Source organism: Pleurodeles waltl, chromosome 5, assembly GCF_031143425.1.
Source record: "Pleurodeles waltl isolate 20211129_DDA chromosome 5, aPleWal1.hap1.20221129, whole genome shotgun sequence".
Classification (NCBI taxonomy): domain Eukaryota; kingdom Metazoa; phylum Chordata; class Amphibia; order Caudata; family Salamandridae; genus Pleurodeles; species Pleurodeles waltl.
This window is the reverse complement of record NC_090444.1, coordinates 229,870,788-229,895,937: the sequence shown is the minus strand read 5'-3', so window position 1 is coordinate 229,895,937 and position 25,150 is coordinate 229,870,788. Positions and strand designations below refer to the sequence as shown.

Here is a 25,150-nt window from a genome sequence, read left to right as displayed (position 1 = left end):
TACATTTGAAGATTATATTACAGAACATGATAAATATTGTCAAGGTTTATTCGAAGAGTTTGATAGTAGACCGTTCCCTTGGAAATCGGCAAGGCTACAGAGTTAATGTATGAATTAACCTTATGTTTACAAGGTTCTTGTTTAAGATATTAAAGTCAAAGAAAAAACGAACTTTAAAAGAGCAAGTATCTACAAATGTCAAGGTTATAAACAAAGGCCAAGTTTAAAGGAGAAACGAACTGTTAACAAATAAGCATTTACAAATTCAATGGTAATAAACCAAAATAGAGTTTAAAAGAGAAACGAACTTAAATAAACAAGCATTTACAACTACAAGTCATCTACAGATGTCGAAGTAAGGAAGGAGAAGCTAACTGTACTAATCAAGCATTTACAAATACAAGTTATCAACAAATGTCGAAGTAAGAAAGGAGAAACGAACTTTAATAAACAAGCATTTACAAATACAAGTATTGACAGAAGTCACAATAAGACAGGAGAAATTAAATAACATCAGCTGATTTGAAGAACGCATTATCACCAACTATATATATATATATATAGCAACATAAAACCAATCTCTAACAAAGGTTGAGAAGTTCTTCCAGAATCAGTAATAAGCATTTTTTTAAGAAGAGCTATCATTTATAGAGAGAAGCAAGGCTACAGAGAACTCAGGGTGAGTGAAGAAATAATAGAATTAAAGAGAATTAAGGGGGTTATTCCAACTTTGGAGGAGGTGTTAATCCGTCCTAAAAGTGACGGATATACCACCAGCCGTATTATGAGTTCCATAGGATATAATGGACTCGTAATACGGCTGGTGGTATATCCGTCACTTTACCGTCACTTTTAGGACGGATTAACACCTCCTCCAAAGTTGGAATAACCCCCTAAGTGTTGAGAGTAGAAAGTGAAAAACTGATGTTGTATGTCCCTAGTAATTGCGACTGTGACTCTTGCAGGTGCTGTATCCAATCTTAGATGTGAAGAGGCAGACTGAGTACTGGCGTTCATCATCTCTGTGGCAGTCTCTGTACCATCCCATTCCCCTTTCCCCCTCCGGGGTACTCAGCACGAAGGATTAATATTTGTTGTGAGTAGCTCGGGTTGGGACTGAGGAGTTATCTTCTGCTTCTGAGGAAATCGAATTGAAGTATCCTGACAATCAGGCGCGTTTGTGACAGAATGTATTCCCTGTCTTTAAAGTGCAGGACTTTTGCCACTATTGGTCGAGCTCTCGCTCCAGGTGGAGGAGGCCTGCTAGGCACTCTGTGGGCTCTTTCTATGGCAAAAAACATTGATAGCCCCTCGGGAGGTATTGTGTCTTTGATCCAGTGTTCTAGGAAGGATTCCATGTTTACCGCTGCTGTTTCCGCTCCCTCCTGGATACTAATCAGTCTTATGTTACTCCTGCGGGCGCGGTTTTCAGCGCCTTCCGCTCTTGCTTCTAGAGCCTTTACTCGAGAGGTCATTTCCAAGAGTTCTTTAGAAGAAGACTTCTGGGTTGAGGCAATGAGCTCAATCACCTTTTCATTCGTTCCTACTCTCTCCCTGAGCCAACGATGATCATCTCGCAGGAGGGAGAGGTCTACAGTCAGGTTGACTATTTTTTGTTCTAGTGCTTCTCGGGATTCCCTGATGGCCTGGAGCACCGTATCCAGGGTTGTTTCCTGGCGCGTCAAGCTGTCCTGGGAGTCCACCCTTTGGGACCGGTCTGGAATTTGGGTGCCGTCGGAGTCTTCCGGGCCCTGCCTCTCACGTCTCTTGGGTTTCCCCATCCTCGTTACTCAGCGGCTGCTCACCACGGTGGGTGGCCTCTGCCACCAGGGATCAGGGCCCCGCGCATCAAGGATCCACACCCGGCAGCCGTGGGGGAGATCTAGTCGTCTCAATCAGAGATCGGTGTACACTTCCTCCAGACATTTAGGGCCCCGTCGCCATTCGTGCCTTAGGTGGGGGGGGGACACGTGCTGGATTTTATGGCTTCCCCCTCCTCGGCTCACGGCGGTGACCCCCATGAATGTTCACGGTTTGAGGGGGTGCATGGGGGGGGGGGAACGCAGGGTCCGGGGCCAAGCGCGTATTATTCTCGCCGTTCACCTCTCCAACACAGTTGCCAGTAACATGTATTTCCCCCTTAGCCAGCACGACGAAGCCACGGTCGAAGGGAAACGCACCGGGCTGTCAATAAGATCGGGCACGTAGGCCCGTCAGCTCGCACTCCTGCTGCTGCGTCGTCTCCCCTCTCCTGCGCCCCGATTTCTGTACCGTTCACGGTGGGGGTCGGGGGTTCCTCCTGTGCTGCAGGGCCTCTCGATGGAAGATCTAATCTCACGGCTCTTCCTTCAGCTGCAGGTGACCCATTCGCAACCCTCGGCCGGTTCCGCCCAGGCCACGGTCCGAGGCGATTCGTGTCGGCCCGTCGCCCCGCTAGGCTGCCGCAATATTGCTCGCCCGCATCCGCGCACCCGCTTAATTACCTTGCTCTGCGGAAGAGGGAGGAGTTGTACTTCGTTGCTGGGTCGCTCCGGGGGTGCGGGCGAGCCTGTCCCGCTCGGGGGAGGTTTTTGGTCTCTCCTCTCCGAGGCCCGGGTTCAGCCGAGCCGGGGCTCAGAGGTATCCGCCATCTTGGTTCTTCGAGGTCGCCGAGGAGATACGCTGTTTCCTCCTCAGCCGCTATTCTTTGCTCGCCGGTGTTTACACCGTATTTATTGGGTGGGTTTCCGCTGTCTGGGGCTTATCTTGCTGTTCGTTTTCGGGGCTTTTGTATTTTGTATTACGAGTCCATTATATACTATGGAACTCGTAATACGGCTGGTGGTATATCCGTCACATTTGGGATGGATTAACACCTCCTCCAAAGTTGTAATCAGGCCCTAAATCCTTAGAGTCTGGCTTAGGGTTATGGCCTTGTAATATTCTTTCTAGGTCTATTGTATTTTTATTGTAATGTCAGTTGGTGAAGTCTGGCAGGCTTGCCCATTGCTGTTTCGGTATGCTCCTCTACAAGGATTATACCTCTGCTGTTTGACCACTTAGAGTGTATTTTATGTTCCTTCACTAATGAAAGACAAATGAAAACAGTCTCAATTGGCGTGAAATAGACTGCTTACGCACCTGAGCCCCGGTGCCACTGTAGTTGCTGCTCCAACGATAGCTACATCCCTATGGAAAACTGAAGGGGTTGCATGGTTGATTAGGCCCCCAAGATACTCAAGCTCTTTGGAAATGATTGTCATTTAGGGCCACAGCGGTAGCGTCACACAGCTGGAGTCTACACACTATCCTACTTAGTAACGTTTTATCAAGATTTCTTCCTGTGTGTGCCTGCCTTTCTGTGGCCTCTTCAACTAGACAGCATCCACAGGCATTAGTCATAGGCCACAGCTGTCAGTAAATGATACCTGTAATACTTTGCCTTCCCATACAACACGTTTTAGACATCGTGATGTGATGCTAGATGACAGTGTCACCAGTCTCAACTAAACAATCATTTAATTTATCCACATGTAAGGGCGATTGCTTTTGCCAAAGCTTGTGTCGTTTGAAAATGTTCCCTCTGTCTTCAATGTTATTGCTTATTTTTTTGAAGCAAGCCCCTACTCAATCCCACATCCCCCAATAAGGTGCTCATCCTGTCAGGCACTTTGACCTCATACTGGTTGCAGCGTTCCAGCTGTTGTAACCCTTTCTCCATGGACATATCTTCCTGAAGTGTGTCCTCTTTATTCATCTCATTGTCCTTACCCCAGCCCTTCTAGATGGCCCACATAGATTTCTTGTTCCTGTCACTATTTCTTCTTTGGTCATCAGTGGCTTGTTGTTTCCTGATATTGTTGTACCAGGCCATTGTCTCTGCTTCTTTGTATCAGCGTTGTGCTTTCCTCATACCAGTCAATCACATACTTCTTCAGGGAAAACAAAGAAAAATGCCCTACTGTCCAGTTTTAGTTATAGCTTTGCATTTATTCGAGCTGTTGCTCCCTCAGTTGTATTTTAATTCATGGGAGTGTCTATGAGCACCTTCAACTTGTAGTGAAAGAACAGAATATTTCCCCAGCCTCAGGAGTGGCTTTTTATGACTTCCTGCAGAATTGTGTCTCTGCCCCTCTAAGTTAATATGTGTTGTGATGACCAGGGAGAGGCACGAGCAGTGGATCCTGGGTGAGCGCTCTGTCAGCCTACTTAACAGCAAAACAGCTGGTTCACTTTGCCAGATCTAGCCATTGCACTTCTTATGGGCCTAGTCCAGCTTTGTTTTTTCTTTCTTTTCTGGTGCTGTCATCACGCTGATATTATTCTTTCCATGCTGTCCTTCTGAATACTCTACATGTGCACTGGGGAGGGGGGTTTCTATTGGGATTGGCACTTGGGCCTGCAGAGTGTTCACAGCAACGTCTGTCACTGATACTCTCTCTCTGTAAAATGTTCAACCGTTTTTCTCTTGTCCTGCCTCATAAATACCACCTCTTCTCCTACCAGCCCTAGCTGGCCTCCATCAACCCCACAAAGACTATATTTGCCCTCATGATTATTGTTGCTGTTAGACCTCCCACCTCCCTTTCTTCACCATCATTCCTCCCCTCCATTCTCTTCCCTGGTAGTAAATCTATATATTTTTTACCATATGTTTCCCCAGTACTCATCATATATTCTCACCAGCACAGTCACCTCTTTGCAGCACTTCTCCCAGTGATCAAGAAGGATTTCTCCTTGTCCACCCCACTGATCCAAAAAGGTAAGTTGTAGGTACACCGGTTTTCATCTCAAGCACATGCTTTGTTGTGTGATGTGTAGTTTGGTCACCTCAGCACCCATCTGTACCTCATATAAGTCTGCCTCTTTTCGATGAGTGACACTTCTCACCACTGCCTCTCTTCCGGGGTAGCTCAACCAGTTATGTTCATTTTAAGAGCATGTTAGTTGTATGCAGTGCTTAATTTGTAAAACAAAAGGTGCTGGTGCTCAAAGCCCTCCTCTTAAAAACGCGGCTGCTGCAATTAAATGTGCGATCACAGAATACTGAGGCAGAGTAATTCTGAAGCCATCTCGGGCCTCCTCAATCCATTTAAAGGCACTCTGTCCCTTCGGCTCACTCTTGCAGCTTTCTGGTTTCTGCCATTTTGACGCTTTTTCATTTTTCTCCGTATTCCCATTTGTGTCTTTTGCTCGAAGTAAATGCTTGAGGCAGAAGAATAAGCGCCGGCCCTCAAAAATAAGTGCCGGTGCTCAGCACCGGTAACAACAAGCACAAATTAAGCAGTGGTTGTATGATGTGCTAGTGAAAACAATTAAGGACCGGGACTGCCTGAGCCTTAATAAGACTAAGTCGAATTACAATAAATGAAACCTCCACAGGACAAAAATTCAAGCCAAAACCATAGGGTTTATTCAAAATGTAGTTAAGTTCAGATGACGCAAATCTGATAAATAAATAAATCTTGGGCAATCAATAATTATAATAAGTCAAACTCAAATAACGATTGAAAATTAACTTAAGGTTGATCTCTAAAGCAAGTACCTTTCAGAACTAAAATATAGTTTATCAATAGAGCCCACATAGAGTCTGCCTCCAAAGCAAATAAACAAAAGTCTAAGTATTAAGCAAGTAAATAGCGCAGAGTATGCTCACTTTAAAAGGTAGAGAAAAGTCTGTATAGATCAATAAACAGACTGACATAGACTCTACGCGGTTAGGAAAGCAAGAAAAGTCTGGCTTGTATAAAAAAAAAATCATCTTTTTTAGGGTTTTAAACATAAAAGCCACATAATCGGTATAGTCTGACATGACGTAATAGGGCTGGATTAACAAAAATACATTCATATAATCCTCTAATTATTTAACAACACAAAATACATTAAAGAAGATATGCCTATGTCGCCTCAGATTAATAAAAAGGTGTGCATAGGAAATGAAAGAGGTGGTATGTTAATTATGTAATACAGGCATACAATAGACAGTTGAGCTACTGAATGGTCTCTAGAAAGGATTCAAGCTAAGGACCTGGAATGTTACAAAGACTGGATCATCCTGAGCATGGCTTCCCCGTGAGGAAGGCACAATAACACAAGTTAATACAGTAAACATCACCACAAACAAGGCTTCTATTTTGCTGATTTTCTAAATGTAAAAGCAAACAGAGAAACACATACACATGGAGAAAGCTTGTTCACATAAAATAAAAATGCACATGTGAAATCATGTCCGTGCAAGCTGGTTAGATCTAGTCAGGTAGGAGAGGGCTAACATTTTAAGGGGAAGGAGTGCCAAGGAAGTGTCCAGGCCTGCTAAGCCCAGTGCCAGCTCTCTCACAACTGCCCGAGGACTCTACTATTCACTGGGACATTTACTTTGCACCATAATCTCTGCTCCTCAGGCAAAGGAGAATTCCCTCCTTACCACCACATTAGCGCCTCTGTCTGGCAACTTTGTCACAACTCTCTCCAGATCCTGCAGTAGTCTATCCTGTCCTCATGTGGACAGTACTGTCAGCACATAAAGCCCCGATGTTCACCATACTTTGTATTCCTCCTCCTTGCGTTGTCATGTGAATAATTTGGAATTCAGCTGTGACTTCACTTCTCAGAATGTACCGGGTTATATAATGTGGGTTCACACACTGTTCAAGTTGTGGCTCAGATAGCAGTGCACTGCATAAATGGATAGCATGCATGTGACATGGTGAGCACAGATTTTTGTTTTACTTCTGTTCTTCCCAAATAGATATTTTAACCTCTCTACCACTTTAGCCAAGTGGTGCTTGATTTGTATTTGTTCAATATTAGATGTGGTGACTAATATGCTAATACAACTATGACAATAATGTCTCCCTGCTATGTGAGTTTGTTGTGCACCAGCCTACTTCAGAGTTGCTAATTGTACCCCTTGACCTCAAAAAGTGGACTTTGCAGTCACAATTCCTAAATTCTGATTTACAGCACCAGGGTTGGCTGAAACTCGTCACTTCAAATTCATATGACTGCTTTGGAGAGTCCACTTAGTTTGAGTTTTTCATAGGCAAAAAGGGAAGGTAAAAATGTGCGTTTACAGAAAAGCTGCCGCTGGGAGCTTTGGAAAAACCTTCTTACTGTGCATAGTGGGGACAGTCTGCAAGAGTACGGGTACTCTGGGAAATCTATGACTGATGTAGATTACTGAAGCCAAGTTCTTGAGACTGCAACTCTGTAAAGTAGAAAATGTACGCAAATCGTAAGCAGAAATGTAATATTTGTAGATTTGATTTTTTTTTCTTTGGTCTGCCCATAAACGGTAGGAATCCTATGCATATTGTAGGTCGATATCTAGTATGACTAATTGTTCCTCTTTGTGAAACTCTAAAAAGAAAGTATCTTACTCAGTTTGTAACTGGAAATTGAAATTGATATATTTCCTCCTCCTTTTTGTCACCCGGTTTTTAGCGCTTGAGGTGAGAATGGCTTTTGTACTTGTACTGATGATGCAGGGGAACAAGCAGACCTCATGTAGGGTGTAGCACCACTCCCAGTGGTAGTCTCATGTGCAGGGGGCAAGGGGTAGAAGGCAGGCAGGCCTGCATCAGTCCCATATTTTGTGAAGTTTGATACTGATTCAGGGGGTTATTACAACTTTGGAGGTGGTATTAATCCATCCCAAAAGTGACGGTAAAGTGACGGATATACCACCAGCCGTATTACAAGTCCATTATATCCTATGGAACTCGTAATACGACTGGTGGTATATCCGTCACTTTACCGTCACTTTTGGGACGGATTAACACCTCCTCCAAAGTTGTAATAACCCCCTCAGTTCGGTAGCAATGATGAAACATAATTCGTCACAATGTGATTTAAGCATAAGGAATGGTCTTAGAATTGGGGTGCTCTGCTGCATGCTCCCCAACTCCACCCAGTGCAGGCATTCTTTCAGAAGTTCGTCTTCCGCCTTCCCCAACAGTTCTAGAAGTTGCTCTGCTTCTGTACCTTTAAGGTTCTCGCCAAGATGGAAGACGAAGGATGCTTAAATGACTGCACAGCCATGGGGTTTCCAGTTGCCCAGAGCATGTTCTTTATCAGCAATTCCCTTTGATCAGTACAATTAGAAAAGCGCCCCAGAAATGAGCGGGGACAAAGAACCGGGAGGAGTCGGTGTCGAACATCTGCTTTGTGCGGCTCCTATACCATCAATATTTGATGTACATTAAATAAAAGATGCACGGCACGTGAGTCACCCCACAATGCTTTCTCTTGGAAGAGGGCTCACCATCGAGCTGTTCTAATTGAGCCATTAAAGTAAAAGCTTATTCGTCTTCCATCTTGGCTAGAACCTTAAAGTTACAGAAGCAGAGCAATTTCTATAATTGTTGGGTAAGGCGGAAGACGAACTTTTGAAAGAACGCCTGCATGGGCGAATTTCACATCAGATCTCTAAACGTATTTCAATCATATATACATACACTTTCACATTTCTCTCCATGACAACCATACCTCACATGGGAAACATTTAAGACGGTCCTTAGGAACATAAGCCATGTCTAACTGCATACTTAAAGGAGAACATCGTGAAACCGTTTTCAGATTTTTTACCGAGTAACTTGTTTAGGGACCTCCTTTACACAGTATTGGTGCATGGAAGTGTCAGTCCATTCTTCGTTGTTAGTTGTCAGGGACAGGCCTTTTATTTGTAACACAGCATCCTATTGAACTCTGATTCTAAGGAGTTTCTCCAGGAACCAGGCTTTTGCAATAAACGTCTATCGTTGTTGTGAAGCAGAGGGAACAATGAAGGGGATGAGTTGAAAAGTGTCTTGCAACATAGAATTCCCAGTTATCCTCAAGAATGCAAATTAACATTTTGGTTTGTTTTTCCTTTTGTTAAAACATTTGTTTAACGCCAATACTGCTTGAATAGTTCAGTACGAAATGTTTAGCTACAGCGTGTAAACAAACCCACTCGTGGCAAGCCCGGTTGACTACATTTTGTACATCTAAACTCTACGTAGGTGTACATGGTGAATACTGTATAGCTACAGAGGGTCGCCTGTATCTACTCAGTTTCAAAGTTCACCTCACATTTTCACTTAAAAGTACAGATTCTTTCACATGGGCAGCATCTCCACGGCAACCAGCTTCAGAGAAACTCTCACTCTTAGGTGTGTATTGGAAATCACCTGGCCAGTCAAGTGTACTGCTGGGCCCTACAGGATGGTAGGAGTGGACAGGCAGCCCGTCGTGTATGTGCAGTAACTATTTAGCCATGCCAGTGGCCACAGTCATTATTTAAATATTGCTGCCTTCAGGCCACAGGCTGGCCTGCCTAAACGGGTTTAATCCAGGGCCAGTGAACGTTATGGATGCTACTCCACTCAGAGGATGTGCCACAAATATGCTTAGCTTTACAATGAATTATTTAGAGAGGGGGGAAATCAGGAAATGAGAGTGGAGGTATGGGGCTACAGAACGTACAAGAGAAAGGACAAACAACAGGTTCAACTAGTTCTAAACCTTACAGAGCACTCTGTACCCTTAGGGTCTACATACATCCAGGGGAGTCCAAAAATGAGTTTCTCTACTGTGCATGTACACACTCATTCTCACCATATAAATCAAGGCTAATTTATATGTCCTGTCATAACAAACTATAGGTTTACATGGGGAACTTAATGTTATTAACTATCTTCTGCCTCCGCCAAAATAGTACTCTGACATCTCATATTCTGTGGGCGATCTGTGGGGTGTACCGGATCACTGAGGATGCCGTTTGAGAGTAATATGCAGTAAGGTATGATGCAGGGTTGCCGTATAGAAGGAAGTGAGAGGATGATGAGCTGGTCAAAATAGATGTCAAAGCATATCTTTGCAGGAGGACCACTTGCACATGGTATAACCGAGATGGTGTGGATTGGTTTCTAGGCATTTGGGAAAACTTGGGATATTCTAGACAGCTGTTTTGATGCTTAATGTCCTGGTTTGAGAAGTGTGTACTTTGCAGTTCTTTCAGTACAGGGGTGCAAATTAGTGTCTCACTGGCAGTGACACATACCACAGGGGTAAGAGCTAAGCGTTTCGAGTGGCGCAGCAGAATGATGAACCCTTCTTCCAGGATCGTCTTCTCATTGATGAGTCTCAAAGTGATGAAGTGCCTAACCTGAAAAGACAATGGGCCTGATTACAACTTTGGAGAAGGGTGTTAATCCGTCCCAAATGTGACGGATATACCACCAGCCGTATTACGAGTTCCATAGGATATAATGGACTCGTAATACGGCTGGTGGTATATCCGTCTCATTTGGGACGGATTAACACCCTCCTCCAAAGTTGTAATCGGGCCCAATATCTTTTGTAAATTGAGTGGAAGTATGCATTCTGATTTAGCAAGGGATGAACTTAATAGGACTGTAACATGAAAAAGTTGGCTTAAGACCAGGATCAGGATAGATATTATCAGCTTGTACCTTGTCAAAGTTGTTTTGTCTATGAGAAGGAGTCCTCACCTCAATACAGAGGATTCTCTGTTGTATTGTTGGAAAGCAGCTACCTAGGTCTGCGTCATGCCACCTTTCATGTTAGGTCTGGCATAGAGACAGCTTTAGATGTTTAGCCACCCTCATGAAATTAAAAGAATATATAAATAAAAAAATATGCACACATAAAGTAACTATAAATAAAATATACAAAACGATAAATAAAAGGTACATGTGTAATACTTTACTGACGACGAGGGGTTCTGGTGACATCATAAAGCATGAGGTTGAACGGCAAGTGGTTTATAAATGTCACCTGAACCCCAAAATGGCAATATAGGACCATATTACAGGGGTTACTAATTGTTATATTATATGTCTACTTTATTGATGTTTGCACTCTTCAGAAAGTTCTGGAACTTTAAGCCTCATCACCAGTTTCACTTTTGGTATTCAGTGTATGTCTTAAACTGCAGGTATATTCACAGCCATAATTTTTGTGTTTCCCCAAAGCAAAACTTGAACGCATCTCCATGCTATATTTACAAACGTTGTTGTCAACAGAGCGAAGAGTGTATTCATTGTTAGTTTTGTGAGTCTGAGGACACCTAAAGGAATGCTGTACAGTTGCATACAAAATAAGAAAATAGTGGCGTAATCTACGAGTACTTTCGATGAGAGTTCGGCGGAGCTCCGGTGGTATCTTCAGCACGTGAGCCTCTTGGTAGGATCATGGGCGTAGGAAGTGTGGAGGAGGAGGGGGATGTATTCCCCCCAGAATTTGGAGGGTGGGGAACATGGGGGACAAAGGTGGGGGGAGGACAAGGGAACATGGGGGGCAAAGGTGGGGGGAGGACAAGGGGACAAAAGAATTTCCCCTCTCACTTCTATTATTCACAGGGCCATTAGCGTGCAAAAGCGCTACTTATAATAATAGCCCTGCACTGACCTTCCTCCAATCTGATGGTAACAGAATGAAGGTGAGTCAGGAGGCCCCCTACGCCCTCTGCCCTGTCCTGTTTACAGCTGTGGGCATTAAGGGCACATGAGAACAGAGGGAGCAAGGAGGAGAAAAGAGTTTTTGATGATTGCTGTCGGCATCCTTAGCCCTAACCTCACCTGCCACCTTGAAGAGTAGCACTGCAGGACACCTTGAAGAAGAGCGCTGCAGGACAATGAAGAAGATCTAAAGAGGAGACAGAGTCCCACTCACCCTGACGCCTGCAAGCTAGAAAGAAGACTCTGTGAAACACAATATTTCTATTTGCCTAAGATCACACTAGTTGGTGGAAGAATGAGCCCAGATTTTACCTTTTCACACTACACACTTTAGCTATTAGAATGGTATCTTTTCTAACATTTATGCTTAATGTTTTTTTATATAGGTAATGAAGGGTTTGATTACTCCATGGCTAACAGGGAAAAGCTATATTTCATTTTAGGCCGTTACGCCTAGTGTTATTATTTATGTTGTTGTTATTGTAACATACTTAAGCATATTGAACTATATTATCTTTTCTCTATCTATCCTTTCTTCACTCTACTCTGAAACAATCTACCCTACACCACTGCACCCTACACCACTTTTCTCCACTCTGTGCTACTCTACGCCACTGCACTCTATGCCAATGCATCTATGCTGTACCACTCCACTCTACACCACTCTACTCTGCAGCCCTCTACACTACGCCACTGCAATCTATGCAATTCTACTCTGACCATTGTACACTACACCCCTGCACTCTACACCAGTGCACTCTTAAACACTTTACTCAAAACCAGTGCACTCTATGCCAATCTACTCTGCACAACAGCACTCTATGCCACTGCTTTCTGCCATTGTACTCTGCACCTCAGCACTCTATGCCATTGCACTCTACGTCACTCTACAATACACCACTGTTCTCTACGACCCTCTAATCTGCAAGATTGCACCCTCCGCCACTGAACTCCACCCCACTCTACTCTGCACCAATGCATTCTATTCTGTACCTCTGCACTCTAATCTACTCTACACCACTCCACTCTAGGGCACTTCACTCTACTTTGAAACCATCTACTCTATGCCACTGCAATCTACGCAAATCCACTTTATGCAATGCCAGTCCAACCTACCCTGCACCACTCCAGTGTACCCTGCGCCACTCCAATCTGCTCTGCACCTCTCTATGCTACTGCACTCTACATCACTATGCTCTACTCTGCAACACTCTACTCCTCACCACTATACTCTACTCTGCAGCAATCTACTCTGTGCCACTCTATTCTACTCTGCACCACTGTACTCTACCACTCTTGTCTACTCTGCATCACTCTGTCACTGCACTCTACGCCAATGCATTCTATGCCACTCTATTCTACACCACTGCCCTTTATGACACTATCTCTGCAACACTGCACTCTGCCACTGAACCATACTCCTCTCTACTCTGCACCACAGCACTCGACTCTGCACCGCTCAACTTTATGCCACTCCACTGCACTCTACACCAATGTACTCTATTCCACTCCACTCTACTCCACTCTGAATCACTGCACTCCACCACTGCACTCTACACCAGTCTACTCTACCTTGCACCACTCTACCATGCATCTCATCACTCCATGACACAGCACTCTGCACAACTTCACTTTGCATCACTGCAGTCTATGCTGTGCCACTTGACTGTGTGCCCTTCTACTCTTCACCACTCTACGCCACTGCACTCAACTCTAAACCAGTGCACTCTACACCACTTTACTCAAAACCAATGCACTCTACACCACTTCACTCTACGCCAATCTACTCTGCACCAATGTACTCTATGCCACTTCACTCTAGACCACTCAACTCCACTCTATGACACTTCACTCTGACATTACACTCCGTGATACTAGATTCTATCACTCTATTCCATTAAACTCTAACACTTCTCCACTCTGTAACTCCGTACACAATTCCCTATACGCCACTTCATTCCACTTTACTCCACTTTACTCCACTCTATGCCACTTCAATCTACGATACTCTACTCCACGCCACTCCACAACCATCTATGCCACTCCACTATACAACAATGTACTCTGCTCAACAAAACTCTACCCAACTCTCTCTATGCCACTTCATGTTACTTCACTTCACTCTATGCCACTTCACTATTCTTTATGCCTTTCCACTCTACGACACTGACACTCCACTTTTAAGACACTCTACCACACTCTGACACTACTCCACTCTACTACTACTTTATGGCATCGAGCTTGATTAGAGATTCAGATCTACATTGATTGCCTTCTCACTCATATGAGACGTGAGTCAGATTTATCTTGGCCTTTTTGGTTACAAGCACTCGGTAGCCCATTTATCTCAAGCTTAATTAATGCTGAGGATGATCTTGATACTTGTCTAGAGGATCGAAAGGTTGTCGGCCAAAGTACCTTGACTTGAATTTGTGATATTGTATATAAGTTGGCATAAGCATAAGTACTATGAGCTAATGACTTCTTGATTCACTATTTGAGTCATTCATGTAAAAGCCGGTGTATGAAAGCTTGTAAATCATTATTGTGGATGCTAACCACTGTGCTATACGGGTTACTTTTTACATTATTTCTTATAATTGGTGACATTGGGTCATCCAGATAACTTGTGTAATGCCCGAATAGCAAAGTCTTTCTCGATTTCCCCTGTTGATGTTTTCCCACTACATTTGATCTTTTGCATTTTGATTGAATAAATGCATGAAACCTTCCATTTGGATACTACTTTGATATCACTGTTTATTGGAGTGGTGTTGAACTTTACTCAAGGGACCCCTGTTCCTTTAGAGTTAGTTTTCTACTCCATTCTAGGACACACTGCTTACTCCATGAAACTACGCCACACCATTCTCCTTTAAGCCATTAACTTTTAGCCATGCTGAATAATAGTCTTGCTAGTGTACAGCGTGGCTAAAAAACATTGGCAAAGGCAATAGATCTTGCACAGGCTAGACCTATTGGCTTCGCCAATGCTTGTTTACAAGGTATGAACTTCAAGGTGACTTGCAATATCCTTATGTACACAGGCTGTATTTCACCCCATATAATACATGGTCACACCATCAACTTTCCCACAAACCACTTCAAACCTAAGTGCATAGCTTCTGTCATTGCAAGCTATTAAAATAGAGCAGAATAAAGAAAAGCAACATTCCATTTGTTGCTTTAAACAGCTGCATTAATTATGCTCAATGACCTAATCTGCCTTTCACCTTGGCTGCTAGCTCTGGCAGAAGACATTGTGATGTCAGAACTCAACTTTAGTAACTTTATAATAGTCATTTTCTGATGTCTTGTCTTTATAATCAGTGAATGTCTTTTCTTTATACTGAACGACAGTGCATCACAAATAGCGATTCTAAAGAAATTAGGGCCAGATGTAGCATTGTTCCAAATTGCGACTTGCAATTTGCGAGTCCCAGCGACTCTCAAATTGCAACTCGCAATTTGGAATGCAGAAAGGTGTCTCAGACACCTTCTGCGAGTCGCTATGGGGTCGCAAAGACCCACCTCAATAATATTAATGAGGTGGGTCGCAATTTGCGACCCCATAGCGATTCAGAGCACTCACGGGGATGGTGGCCTGCTGGGAACAGCAGACCACCATGTCCGTGACTGCTTTTAAATAAAGCAGTTTTTTTTTTCAAAGTGCAACCCGTTTTCCTTAAAGGAAAACGAGCTGCACTTTGGAAAAAAAAAACCGAAACCTTTAGTTTCGGTATTTTTCAGGGCAGGTAGTGGGACCACTGCCTGCTCTGAAAAATTATTTTTAATGCCAGACACAAAGGGGAAGGGGTCACCTGGGGACCCCTTCCCGTTTGCGACTGGGTTACCATCCACTTCAAGTGGATGTAACTGCGAGTCCATTTGCGACCGCGAATGGAATTACATCGCATTGCGAGTCACAAATAGGAAGGGAATACCCCTTCCTATTTGCGAGTCGGAAATGCATTTTCGGTTCCAACTCGCAAAATGCATTTCTACATTGCAAAGTGGCTTTAGCGACTCGCAAACGGCGATTTTCGCCGTTTGCGAGTCGCTAAACCTTTGCTACATCTGGCCCTTAGTGACTGCAGTTTATGCAGTGATTAAAGAATCCCATGTTTATATAGCCTGGAGCTCCAAGAGCTTCTTCAGTTGAAATGCTTCCAGTTATGGCTGACGTGGAACTGAGCTGCCCATCATCACACAAAGGCGTAGTAGTCTTATTAGAACTATGGTTCACGATCACAGTTTACAACTGTTGTACCTAATCGCTTTTGATATCTCCAGTGCGGTTTCAATTGGCATTAGGTGAGGAGCATGAGGGGTGTGGGGCACAAAGGTTATGTTCTTCCTTTTTAACTTCCTTTATTTGCTTGGTGCACGAAGATGCAAGGTTAATCAACATGTTATTTTCACATTTGAGTTAATTACTTTGTAAATGTAAATAACAATAAAAGATACTTTCAGACTGTGACAACATACCTTCATTCCTCCCTATTTCACTTCCAGTATATATGATTGTGTACATTTATCGGCGCCTGCAGTTCGCAAACAACGAGCGATTTGTTTAGGGTCGATTGAAAAGCCCCAAGGCTGTCCTCGTCTCCAGAAATGTATTGTCTCCTGCGCCCCTGGGTAGGATAGACTCGTCCTTTCCGGAAGTGAGCGACCGAGGACGTGGACTCGCAGAGATAAACCCGGCCATCTCTGACGTCATTGTTGGGTACGAGCCTGTTTTACTTGACCCAGAAAGAGAAGCCTTCCTGTGATAGTTTCACTCTTGAGCATCGCGTGCTGTTAGGAAACACATTCTGGTACTTTCTCGAAGCGTGGGGGTGCGGGCGGCCTCCGACTGGCTCTGTCCTATTGCTGCTGTGCAATTTGGAGACTCGCAGAGATGAAGAATTGGAAATGTACAGTATTTAGGAGAAATGTGCTTTATTAAATGTAATAGCAATTCGCAGTTATTGATGATATGGTCTTATATTTAGAGTCCCGGTAATTAAGTAATAATGAACATTTACAGTGTGGGCGGTGTTTTCTATAGCAGGGTGACTCCTTGAGCCGATAACCAGAGGCATCGTTAGTTTCTCTGCTCCCTGGGAGGCTCAGGCGCCCTGTTCTAGAGTTGCAGCGTATGAACCTTTGTTATTATGAGCAGTAGAGCCAGCATTTACTGAAACATATTTCTATCAAATTAAAAATCAGTACAAATGTGCATACTGGGCAGGGCCGGACTGGTAACCCACAGCAGCCCGAGCAGTTATATCGGACCGGCCCCCGGCGGGGGTCGCAAGTGCGAAGCACTGCTGCTTTGTTATTGGAGGCCGATATTGCAGCACCACTGCAAAACCGGCCCCCCAGTTACAAAACCGGCCCCCACCCTTCCATCCTCCCGGGAACACGCCCGATGCGGGCAGTCCGGCTTTAGCCGCAAGATGACAGCATACGGACTTTGGTTTCGGGAAGAAAGGCGTGGGCCGCTTCTGGGTCAAGCTTGCCCCATTTTTCGCGGACATTTAAGAAAACGGCGCATTGTGAACCAACGTTGAGCCACAGGCAGTTACTTTCACTCAGATCTTCCACTGACACTCAGCTGACGTCTCTTCCGCTCTCACTTTTCTGCCGTTTAATTCTGCCCTTTACCGTCTAGGCACATACTGGGTGACATTTTATTGTTTTTCAAAACGAAGAATTGGCGTGACAATGATGGTACCATAAGCGAAATCAGATGATCTCTGCCCCTGCGATATACTCACCGGAATTTACATCATGTTACACAGGAGGGAGCCGCCCCACCTGAAGCCCCGGTACACGTTGGAAGCCTCAGTGGCTGTAACCGATGCGTATCCTGGAGCAGTTATCCTGGTGAATTTCACAGAGATAACAGTGCATCACCAGCTAGGGCAGTGGTTCCCAACCCGTGGTCCGAGGACCCCTGGGGGTCCGTGAAGCCTCCTCAGGTGGTCAACTGCATAGAAAATTACATAATATTAACAGATTAGGGCCCCAACTTTCAGTAATGACTCAGTGGGGGGTCCTCGGATTCCAATAATGATTCAGTGGGGGTCCCCGGGTTCCAGTATTGAAAAATTGGGGGTCCACAGAAGTCAAAAGGTTGGGAACCACTGAGCTAGGGTAATACAAACTGGGAGGGGCACAGAAGTTTCAGGTGCAGTCAGAGCCTCGTACTGCCCCATTCACATGGACAGTAGTAGTCCCAGTGCCTACCTTCCAGATGCAGCATACTGCCCCTTTCTCACAGAGGCAGAATACTGCCTACAAGCACTAATGTGTAGGCGCAGCTTGTTCGAAGCTCGGATATTATACAAAGAAGCTGTCCCTCTCCTCACCGGAAGCAACATACAAAGGAGATGTTCATACTGCCAGGGCCTGGTCCACGGCTTTTAGGTTTTTATGTTCAGGGCCATTGCTACCGCAGTGCCCTGCATACAAAGGGCTTTGATCCGGACAAAAAGTCCAGTTTTGACACAGTTTACTGGCATCTTCCCCACAGACAGCTGTAAGGATTTTTCTCAGTCACAGTATTGATCGCCTAACAATATCTGTTTGCCTACATAAGATCACACCTACATTCTCATGTTCTGGTCAAAATCCGGTATGGGGAACAGGCGTAAAAATGTGCATATTCAGTATGAGTGAGTGAGACAGCTGCCTGAGTCTGAAGACAACCAGAATTGAGTTTAGAGTTCGGAAGGCTAAACTGTATGGAGTTTGGAACCATAAAACCTGTCTGGGAATCCCAAATACCTTTCTTAACCAGTGCGTGATCCTGGGAAATCAGCTTATCCTCCAGGTACCTTGTCTGCCAAAACTGGGTACACTTTGGATCGAAGGCCAATATTAAGCAAAGTGTCAGCTTGAAGTACAAGTTTCAGAGGAGAGAACGAATGAAACAATTGGAGGGTACAGTCTTTGCAACCCCCCCACGGAACTATATTTAGAAGTAGAAAAATATGAACAGTATTTTATAAAAGTTAATGGTAGACCTCAGGATAGTTTATGTGCCTCGTGATTGAGGACAACTGGTGAAGGAAGATGCTCTGAAGGCCTGGGGGTAAGATGTGTGAATTTTAATAAGATGAAAAAGAGTCCATCATCCTGGGCCTCGTCACTGTGCACTAAGTACATACTACCTGTGATGGACATAAAGACAGATTTACAAACATTTACTGTTGGATGTAGAGGCATCTTCAGACTCACCTGTATGAAGGTGCTGTTCACCTCAGAAGTGGCTGGATGGATGCATTATCTGCACATCAAATGCGGATGTATATCTGTATTATGTGCCATCAGAGGTGGCTGCACGTCTCCGTTATCTGCACATCATATGCAGATGTATACCTGTCTTATGTGCCCACAGAAGTGGCTGCATGTCTGCGTTATACACACCAACTATGGGTTGAATACCGCTCTACTGTACATCCCAGAAGTGACTGCTTACATGAATTTTGTACACCCTGGTGTGGCTGCATGTATGTTCTACTGTTGCTCCAAAATGAATACATGCTCCCATTCCATGCACCCAATATGTAGTAGCCGCAGGCACAAGTTATACTCACGACATAAAGCTTGCTGCCACCCCCATTATGTATGCTTAAGATGGGCCTGCAGATCTGCACTATCGTAGACAAGGATGGATGTCTGAAATATATACATCCGGGAAGTGGCTGCACAGCTGCATCATCAACCAGAAAACACATAACGCTTGCATTACCAACACACCACATGTGTTTACATGCTTACAGTAGGTGTGGAGGCCTCTGGTATGGTCACACCAGAAGTAGATATTATGTATACTGCATAATGCACATTTAAAGGGCCAGCACATCTGTATGCCTTCACCACAGAAATAGCCAGCCACGAATTTTATGTATACCATAATGATGTATGTCTGTGTGAAACAAGCCTCCATCTAATGAGGTATGGTCCAGATATTTGTATGTGATTTTTACATAACTATTGTATAATAGTTCTACTAATCCCACAGCATTTTTCGGGGTCAACATGCCTATGTTTCAGTGGGTAATCTTAGATGGAGACAACGCCTTACAGATTACCCATGGTAATAAAGCCTGTCATTGTTAACAGATTGCAGGTCGGCAACAGGCCTTAAGAAGCATTGGCAATTCCAATAGGTCTGGCTTATAGATGGAGTGAAGCCATAGCATTGCTACCCCCAGCGTTTTGGGGATGCGAGGACCTTTAAATTACGACCGCCCAATGCATGCAACATAATAAATGACAGTGACACTCTCTGTGGATAAAATATGCTGCAAGTTTATTGAATTTCCCAGGTTGGGTTATCTTACGGGCAATCCAGGTGTTGACAGTGAGTTCCTTGAACTGATGACACCCTGCCTGAAAAAGCTAGAGCTGTCTTGTTGGTGTTCCAGCACCTACACACTTATAATCTTTACAGCTCGTTTATTTACAGTGGGTTCCCCACCCACCTCTTACTTTTGTGTCATGCTCCTGACGAGTCAGAGCGAGACCCTGACCAGTCTCCACAGTTGCTCAGGATTCAACTGTCCCTTGAGGGATTAAGGAGCGCCTTTGCGTCATCCCAGACCCCGCCGTAAAGGCTCCCAGTGACCTGAGGGATTGTATTTGGCTCCAAGATCCACTATCTGGAGGCCTTTTAGTTGTTTTACAGCTTAAGGATCGCCATGTAACTCCGCCAAGCCTTGGGGGGTGGCACCTCACGATAACTCAGGCCCCCCACCTATGCTCCCCTCTAATACGTCTTAAGTACACCCCACACCCTCCAGGGCATCCCTGATGTTCAAGAGGAAAATGTCTGTACCCACTTCGGACAAGTGTACGCCATCAGGAGCAGGGGTGTGGAATTTATTAAAATATCTACTTGTCCAGGGGACAGGTTGCTTCTCAAATCTACTTGTCCTGTAAAAAGATCTACTTGTCCCTTTGGTGCCATGTAGTGTGGCGACAAATTATGGCAGCAATCTCATTATGTAAGAGCTCTGATAATAGCCTCTCTGATTATGCCAAGGCTACTACCATAGTAGGGCTTGAATACTTGCAGTTTCAATCCCTACTGTAGCAGTTTCCTTATTTTGCCACCTTTCTGCAGATCTGCATACTGGGGCTGGAGGAAGCAGTAAGCAATAGTTCCAGGGCTAGAATGCCTTTGAGTCTGCAAACCTACTAACCTGCATGTTTTAAAGATTTTCACCAGCTTCTCTCTAATATTTTCCCATAATAAGAAAGGTTGGACATTTACTCCTGACAATTGCAGAATTAGAACTTCTTCCAGGGTTGGGAAGAAAGGTGCCGGAGGGAAAATGAACTTGCAAATGCTCAATAGATTTTCACATGAGCAAATCTACACATGCGTATTTACCCATGCTAAAATACAGTTCACAAATATTTTATAGGGGTACGACATATACCATGGGTGCACTTTTGTGACTTTAAGAATTTGGGGCCACATGTAGGTAGGTTCAGATTTGCGACCCGCAAATTGCGAGTCAGAGTGACTCGCAATTTGCGAGTCGCAAATCGGAATGTAGGATGGTGTCCCTGACACCATCTGTGATTCGCAAGCGCTTCGCAAATGCCCACCTAGTGAATAATCATGAGGTGGGTCGCAATTTGCGACCCCCTTGCGAATAGCGGCCCTCACAGGGATGGTGGCCTGCTGGAGACAGCAGACCACCATGTCTGTGGCTGCTTCCTTAAAGGAAAACGAGATGCATTACAAAAACGAAAAATGAAACGTTTTCGTTTCATTTTTTCAGAGCAGGCAGTGGTCCTGCTCTGAATTTTTTTTTACAGTGACATTCACAATGGGGAAGGGGTCCCATGGGGACCCCTTCCCTTTTGCGAAAGTGTTAGTACCCATTTGAAATGGGTGCAAACTGCGATTGGTTTGCGCCCGCGGTCACAAAACAATCCTACATTGCACTGCGAGTCGCAATTAAGAAGGGAACACCCCTTCCTAATTGCGAGTCGCAAACCCGTTTTGCGATTCGGTAACCAGGGTACTGAATCGCGAAACTGGGTTTGTGCATCGCAATGTGCTTTTTGCACGTCGCAAGCAGCGACATGCAAAAAGCTACCTACATGTGGGTCTTGGTCCCTAATTAGGTCTGGTGTTAACAAAGACATTTTGTTTTTATTAAACTTCTATTTCTCTCTCTTTCGGCTGGCTTTACTGTGAGTGATCGCATTCTGCTCTTCCACAAGGAGCATATTGGCACACAAAGTAGTTTTGTTCAGTGTCAGGAACTACAGTGGCAATCAGTGACGTAACGAAACTGGAGGGTGCCCCTTTGCAAAGAACATGGAGGAGCCCCCTCTCCAGACTCACTCAGGGCAGGTGCTGTGCTGAAGGGCCCCCCTGGAGGGCGGCTGCGGGGCCTTTGTTACGCCACTGGTGGCAACGTGTGCTTTTAGAGTTCAAAAACTTTTTTTTTTTTTTTTGCCAGTGTTTGTTACAATGTTGAGGGCCTGGTAGCTCCCACAACAATAAAGTGTTACAAAAGCCATGTCAAAACAAGACACGCATTGATGAAACTAAAAAATATGTCAGACCAGTTGGCTTTGTCAGTGTTTGTTTATTTTCATGCTTCCCATATTCGTGTTGAAAATGGTTACAATGATTTTCCATTAGAAATATTTTTGGGAAATACTAGCATGCATCAACACATTTTACTAAATGACACTTCATTTGCATCTAATCAGAGAGCATTCTGGGAGCATTATACTTAGCCTCATAGCCTAAACTTTTCAAACATGTGTATACACGTTTATTTTTTTTGTACTGGAACCAACGTCAGTAGTGAAGTGTGATCTTAAAACATTTATTTACAGCACTCACCCTAATAATGAAGGCTTTCAAATAATGAACCATAAATACAAGTTGGAACAGCATTATCTTTTGGAAACACATTACCTCAACTGCAGAGAGTTCCACTCTCTGTAAACAGGCAGCCAAAGGGTTTGTGCTGCAGAGGGTTGGGCCTACTTGTCCCAAGGACAAAGTTAACATAAAAACTTGTTGCCCTTGACCCCAAACAAGATGTCCCGGGCGATAGGAATTCCACATCCCTGAGGAGAAAATTACTGCTCAGATGCCTACTAAATAGGCAATGCCTGATGAAACCTAATCCATTCTGCTTTGTGAATTTCTGCAGGGACAAGTTAGTTCGCCTCCTGGACATTTAAATGGCCGCCTGCAATCTAGCTCCCTGCGTGGGATGATTTCTGACCATACCACCTCACCTCCCACCATTAAAGTAGTTATCACACCATTAATGTAGTTATCCTGGTCAGACCCTGTTGTATGGCCTGCAAAAGTGGGCCCATCCCACAGGATGTCAGATCATTCCCCCCAGATGGATTATCAGAACATCTGGCCTAATCTCTCTCTCCCTCAAAAAGCTGGTGAAACTTGGGTTCCAGCGCAGCCCATCTCGTTCCTGGGCTTCCCATCCAGGACAATTCAATGTTACGGAAACCATGTTTCCAACTCCTCTGTCTGGCCCGCTGTTCTGCTGGGTTGGCATGGTGAGCAAAAGAACAATGGATTAAACCAAGATCTGTGACTGGGGGGTGAGTGTTTGCATTGTTCAGCACTCCATCCATCATACGTTTGTGTTGCTATAGTTGCCCTAAGTGGTAAGGGTATGCCCAGATGTGGGTCCCTTGCTCACTGTGCCACTGGATTCAAGGTTCAAGGTACCCTGAAACTGGTCCCAGGATGCTTGTTTCCGGTCCTGGGAGGACCTGGCCTGGCAGTTCGGGCTGGACTGCTCCCATGAGGAACAGGGTCAAGGCTGATTTGCATATGGCTGGGTCCAAACTGGGGTGGCATGGTGAGCAAAAGAACAATGGATTAAACCCAGATCTGTGACTGGGGGTGAGTGTTTGCATTGTTCAGCACTCCGTCCATCATCCTTTTGTGTTGCTAGCGCTGTTCTGCTCTGGCCATGAAGGAGTGACCTATCACCCACACTGTTTTAATTCCTAAATAAAATAAGAATGCAACCATTAGCCCACACTTTATTAGCATCCGTGTTCACACACAATTAGTCAGTTTCAATTACTATTAATATGACATTAGCGATTATCTGGTTTCACGTTACCTACTTTCTGACATAACCTTTATTGATATTACCCTTTGGCCCCATTGTTGAGGCGGGAAGACCATCATACCCCAACATACAGTTTGTATCTGTTTGACTACCACCTTCCAATCTGCTTAATTGTTCTTGGTGGCAAACCTTCCTTAAAAGCAGTCGTGGCAGCCCCAATTCTAAAGGAATGAGTTGACCATTTCTGTCCATTGTATTCTGCCTCCGAAAGTGCCTACTTCAGGACACTTCGGTATTGAAATTGGGTGAGAGGTTGTCCATCCTGGTGAAGTAGTAAGTATCCTGGTATTGTGGGACTGTAAGCCATATAGTTCCCAAGCAGCTCTATCGGCAGTACCTTGGGTGCCCCAATCTGGTCAACCTGACTACCGCACCTTTCCCTTTCTGGTCTGTTTTTGGATGCCTCACTGTCAGTTCAACCAAATTCTGTCCCATTTTGACGTCCTCCACCTTTAGTGCCCTATAGGCTGTGTCATTCCTTGCTTTTGCCACTAGCTCAGAAATCCAGAAGGCTCTGAAAAAAGCTACGGAAAACGGGGTGGAGAATAGTAGCTCCTCATACTGCGAGCCGTTGGATCCTTTTCCCCCTTCAGCTTAGTAAAGTGGGCTATTGCTGCCAGATGTCGCAAGACCCGTGCATGCGATTTTCCACTATCTTTTGCCTAGAGCACAAACTGCAGTACTTTTCTGTCAGACGGGCGGTCCTCCCCTGCTCCCAGGGAATGGGTAAGAGCCATAAACCTGTTGTAGCATGCCCTGTACCTGACTCTGGTCCCCTGGGCTAATGATAACTCTCCCAAAGCCCCTATCCTTTGCTCCACTGTACCAAACGCCAGCATTCCAACTTGAAGGTTGTCATCTCTTCCATCGCCTGCGGGTAAGCCACCCGGATTTCACCACTGAAAACGAGAAAGAGCATCAGATGCTACATTCTTCACCCCCTGGACATGGCGTGCGTGAAATTCGACATTCCTTAACAGACAAACGTTTACTAACTCCCTCAACAGCCCAACCAAGACGGGGCAACTCCTGGACATGCAGTTAATCGCCTGCACTACTGCCATATTGTCTGACCAGAATGTGATCCTCCTGTTAGCCAGCATTTGTGGTCATAGATGTAGTGACACAACAATTGGGAACATTTCTAGCACTGTGATGTTCTTTGCCAGGCAATGTTTTCTTCATGCATTTGGCCATTTTGCCGCGCACCACTCCCGGCCCAGAATGGCACCAAAACCCTCTCTCCTTGATGCATCTGTGAAGAGCTGGATCTGCTGACTGCTGCACCACGGGGCACGCCACAGCAGTGCCCCATTAAATTCTTCCAGAAAGGACATCCACATGCGCAGGTTCTCCATCAATCCCCCACTAAGGCGTACTAAGTGATGAGCCCGTGTAACGTTTGCTGGCGCCCTGGCCAGCCGTCTGGCAAATATCCTACCAGCTGGTATAATTCGGGATGCAAAGTTCAGCCGTCCCAGCAAACTCCAAATTGTGGCCAGCGTAATTTTTTTCTTTCCCAGAACCTGCAGAATGTCGGACTGAAGGGCATCAACCTTGTCT

At 44.8% G+C, this 25,150-nt stretch overlaps 1 protein-coding gene and 1 long non-coding RNA gene across 3 annotated transcripts in view; one reads left to right on the top strand and one right to left on the bottom strand.

Moving 5' to 3' along the window:
- The window catches only part of LOC138295580 (uncharacterized), a 160,524-nt gene extending 144,436 nt beyond the window's left edge, over window positions 1–16,088 (bottom strand). Inside the window, exon 1 of the long non-coding RNA XR_011203628.1 lies at window positions 15,930–16,088. This is a non-coding gene — a long non-coding RNA (uncharacterized lncRNA). The remainder of the gene's footprint in view (window positions 1–15,929) is intronic.
- Window positions 1–25,150, top strand: part of TRERF1 (transcriptional regulating factor 1) — a 675,896-nt gene that overhangs the window by 193,659 nt on the left and 457,087 nt on the right. The gene's annotated exons all lie outside the window — the stretch shown is intronic.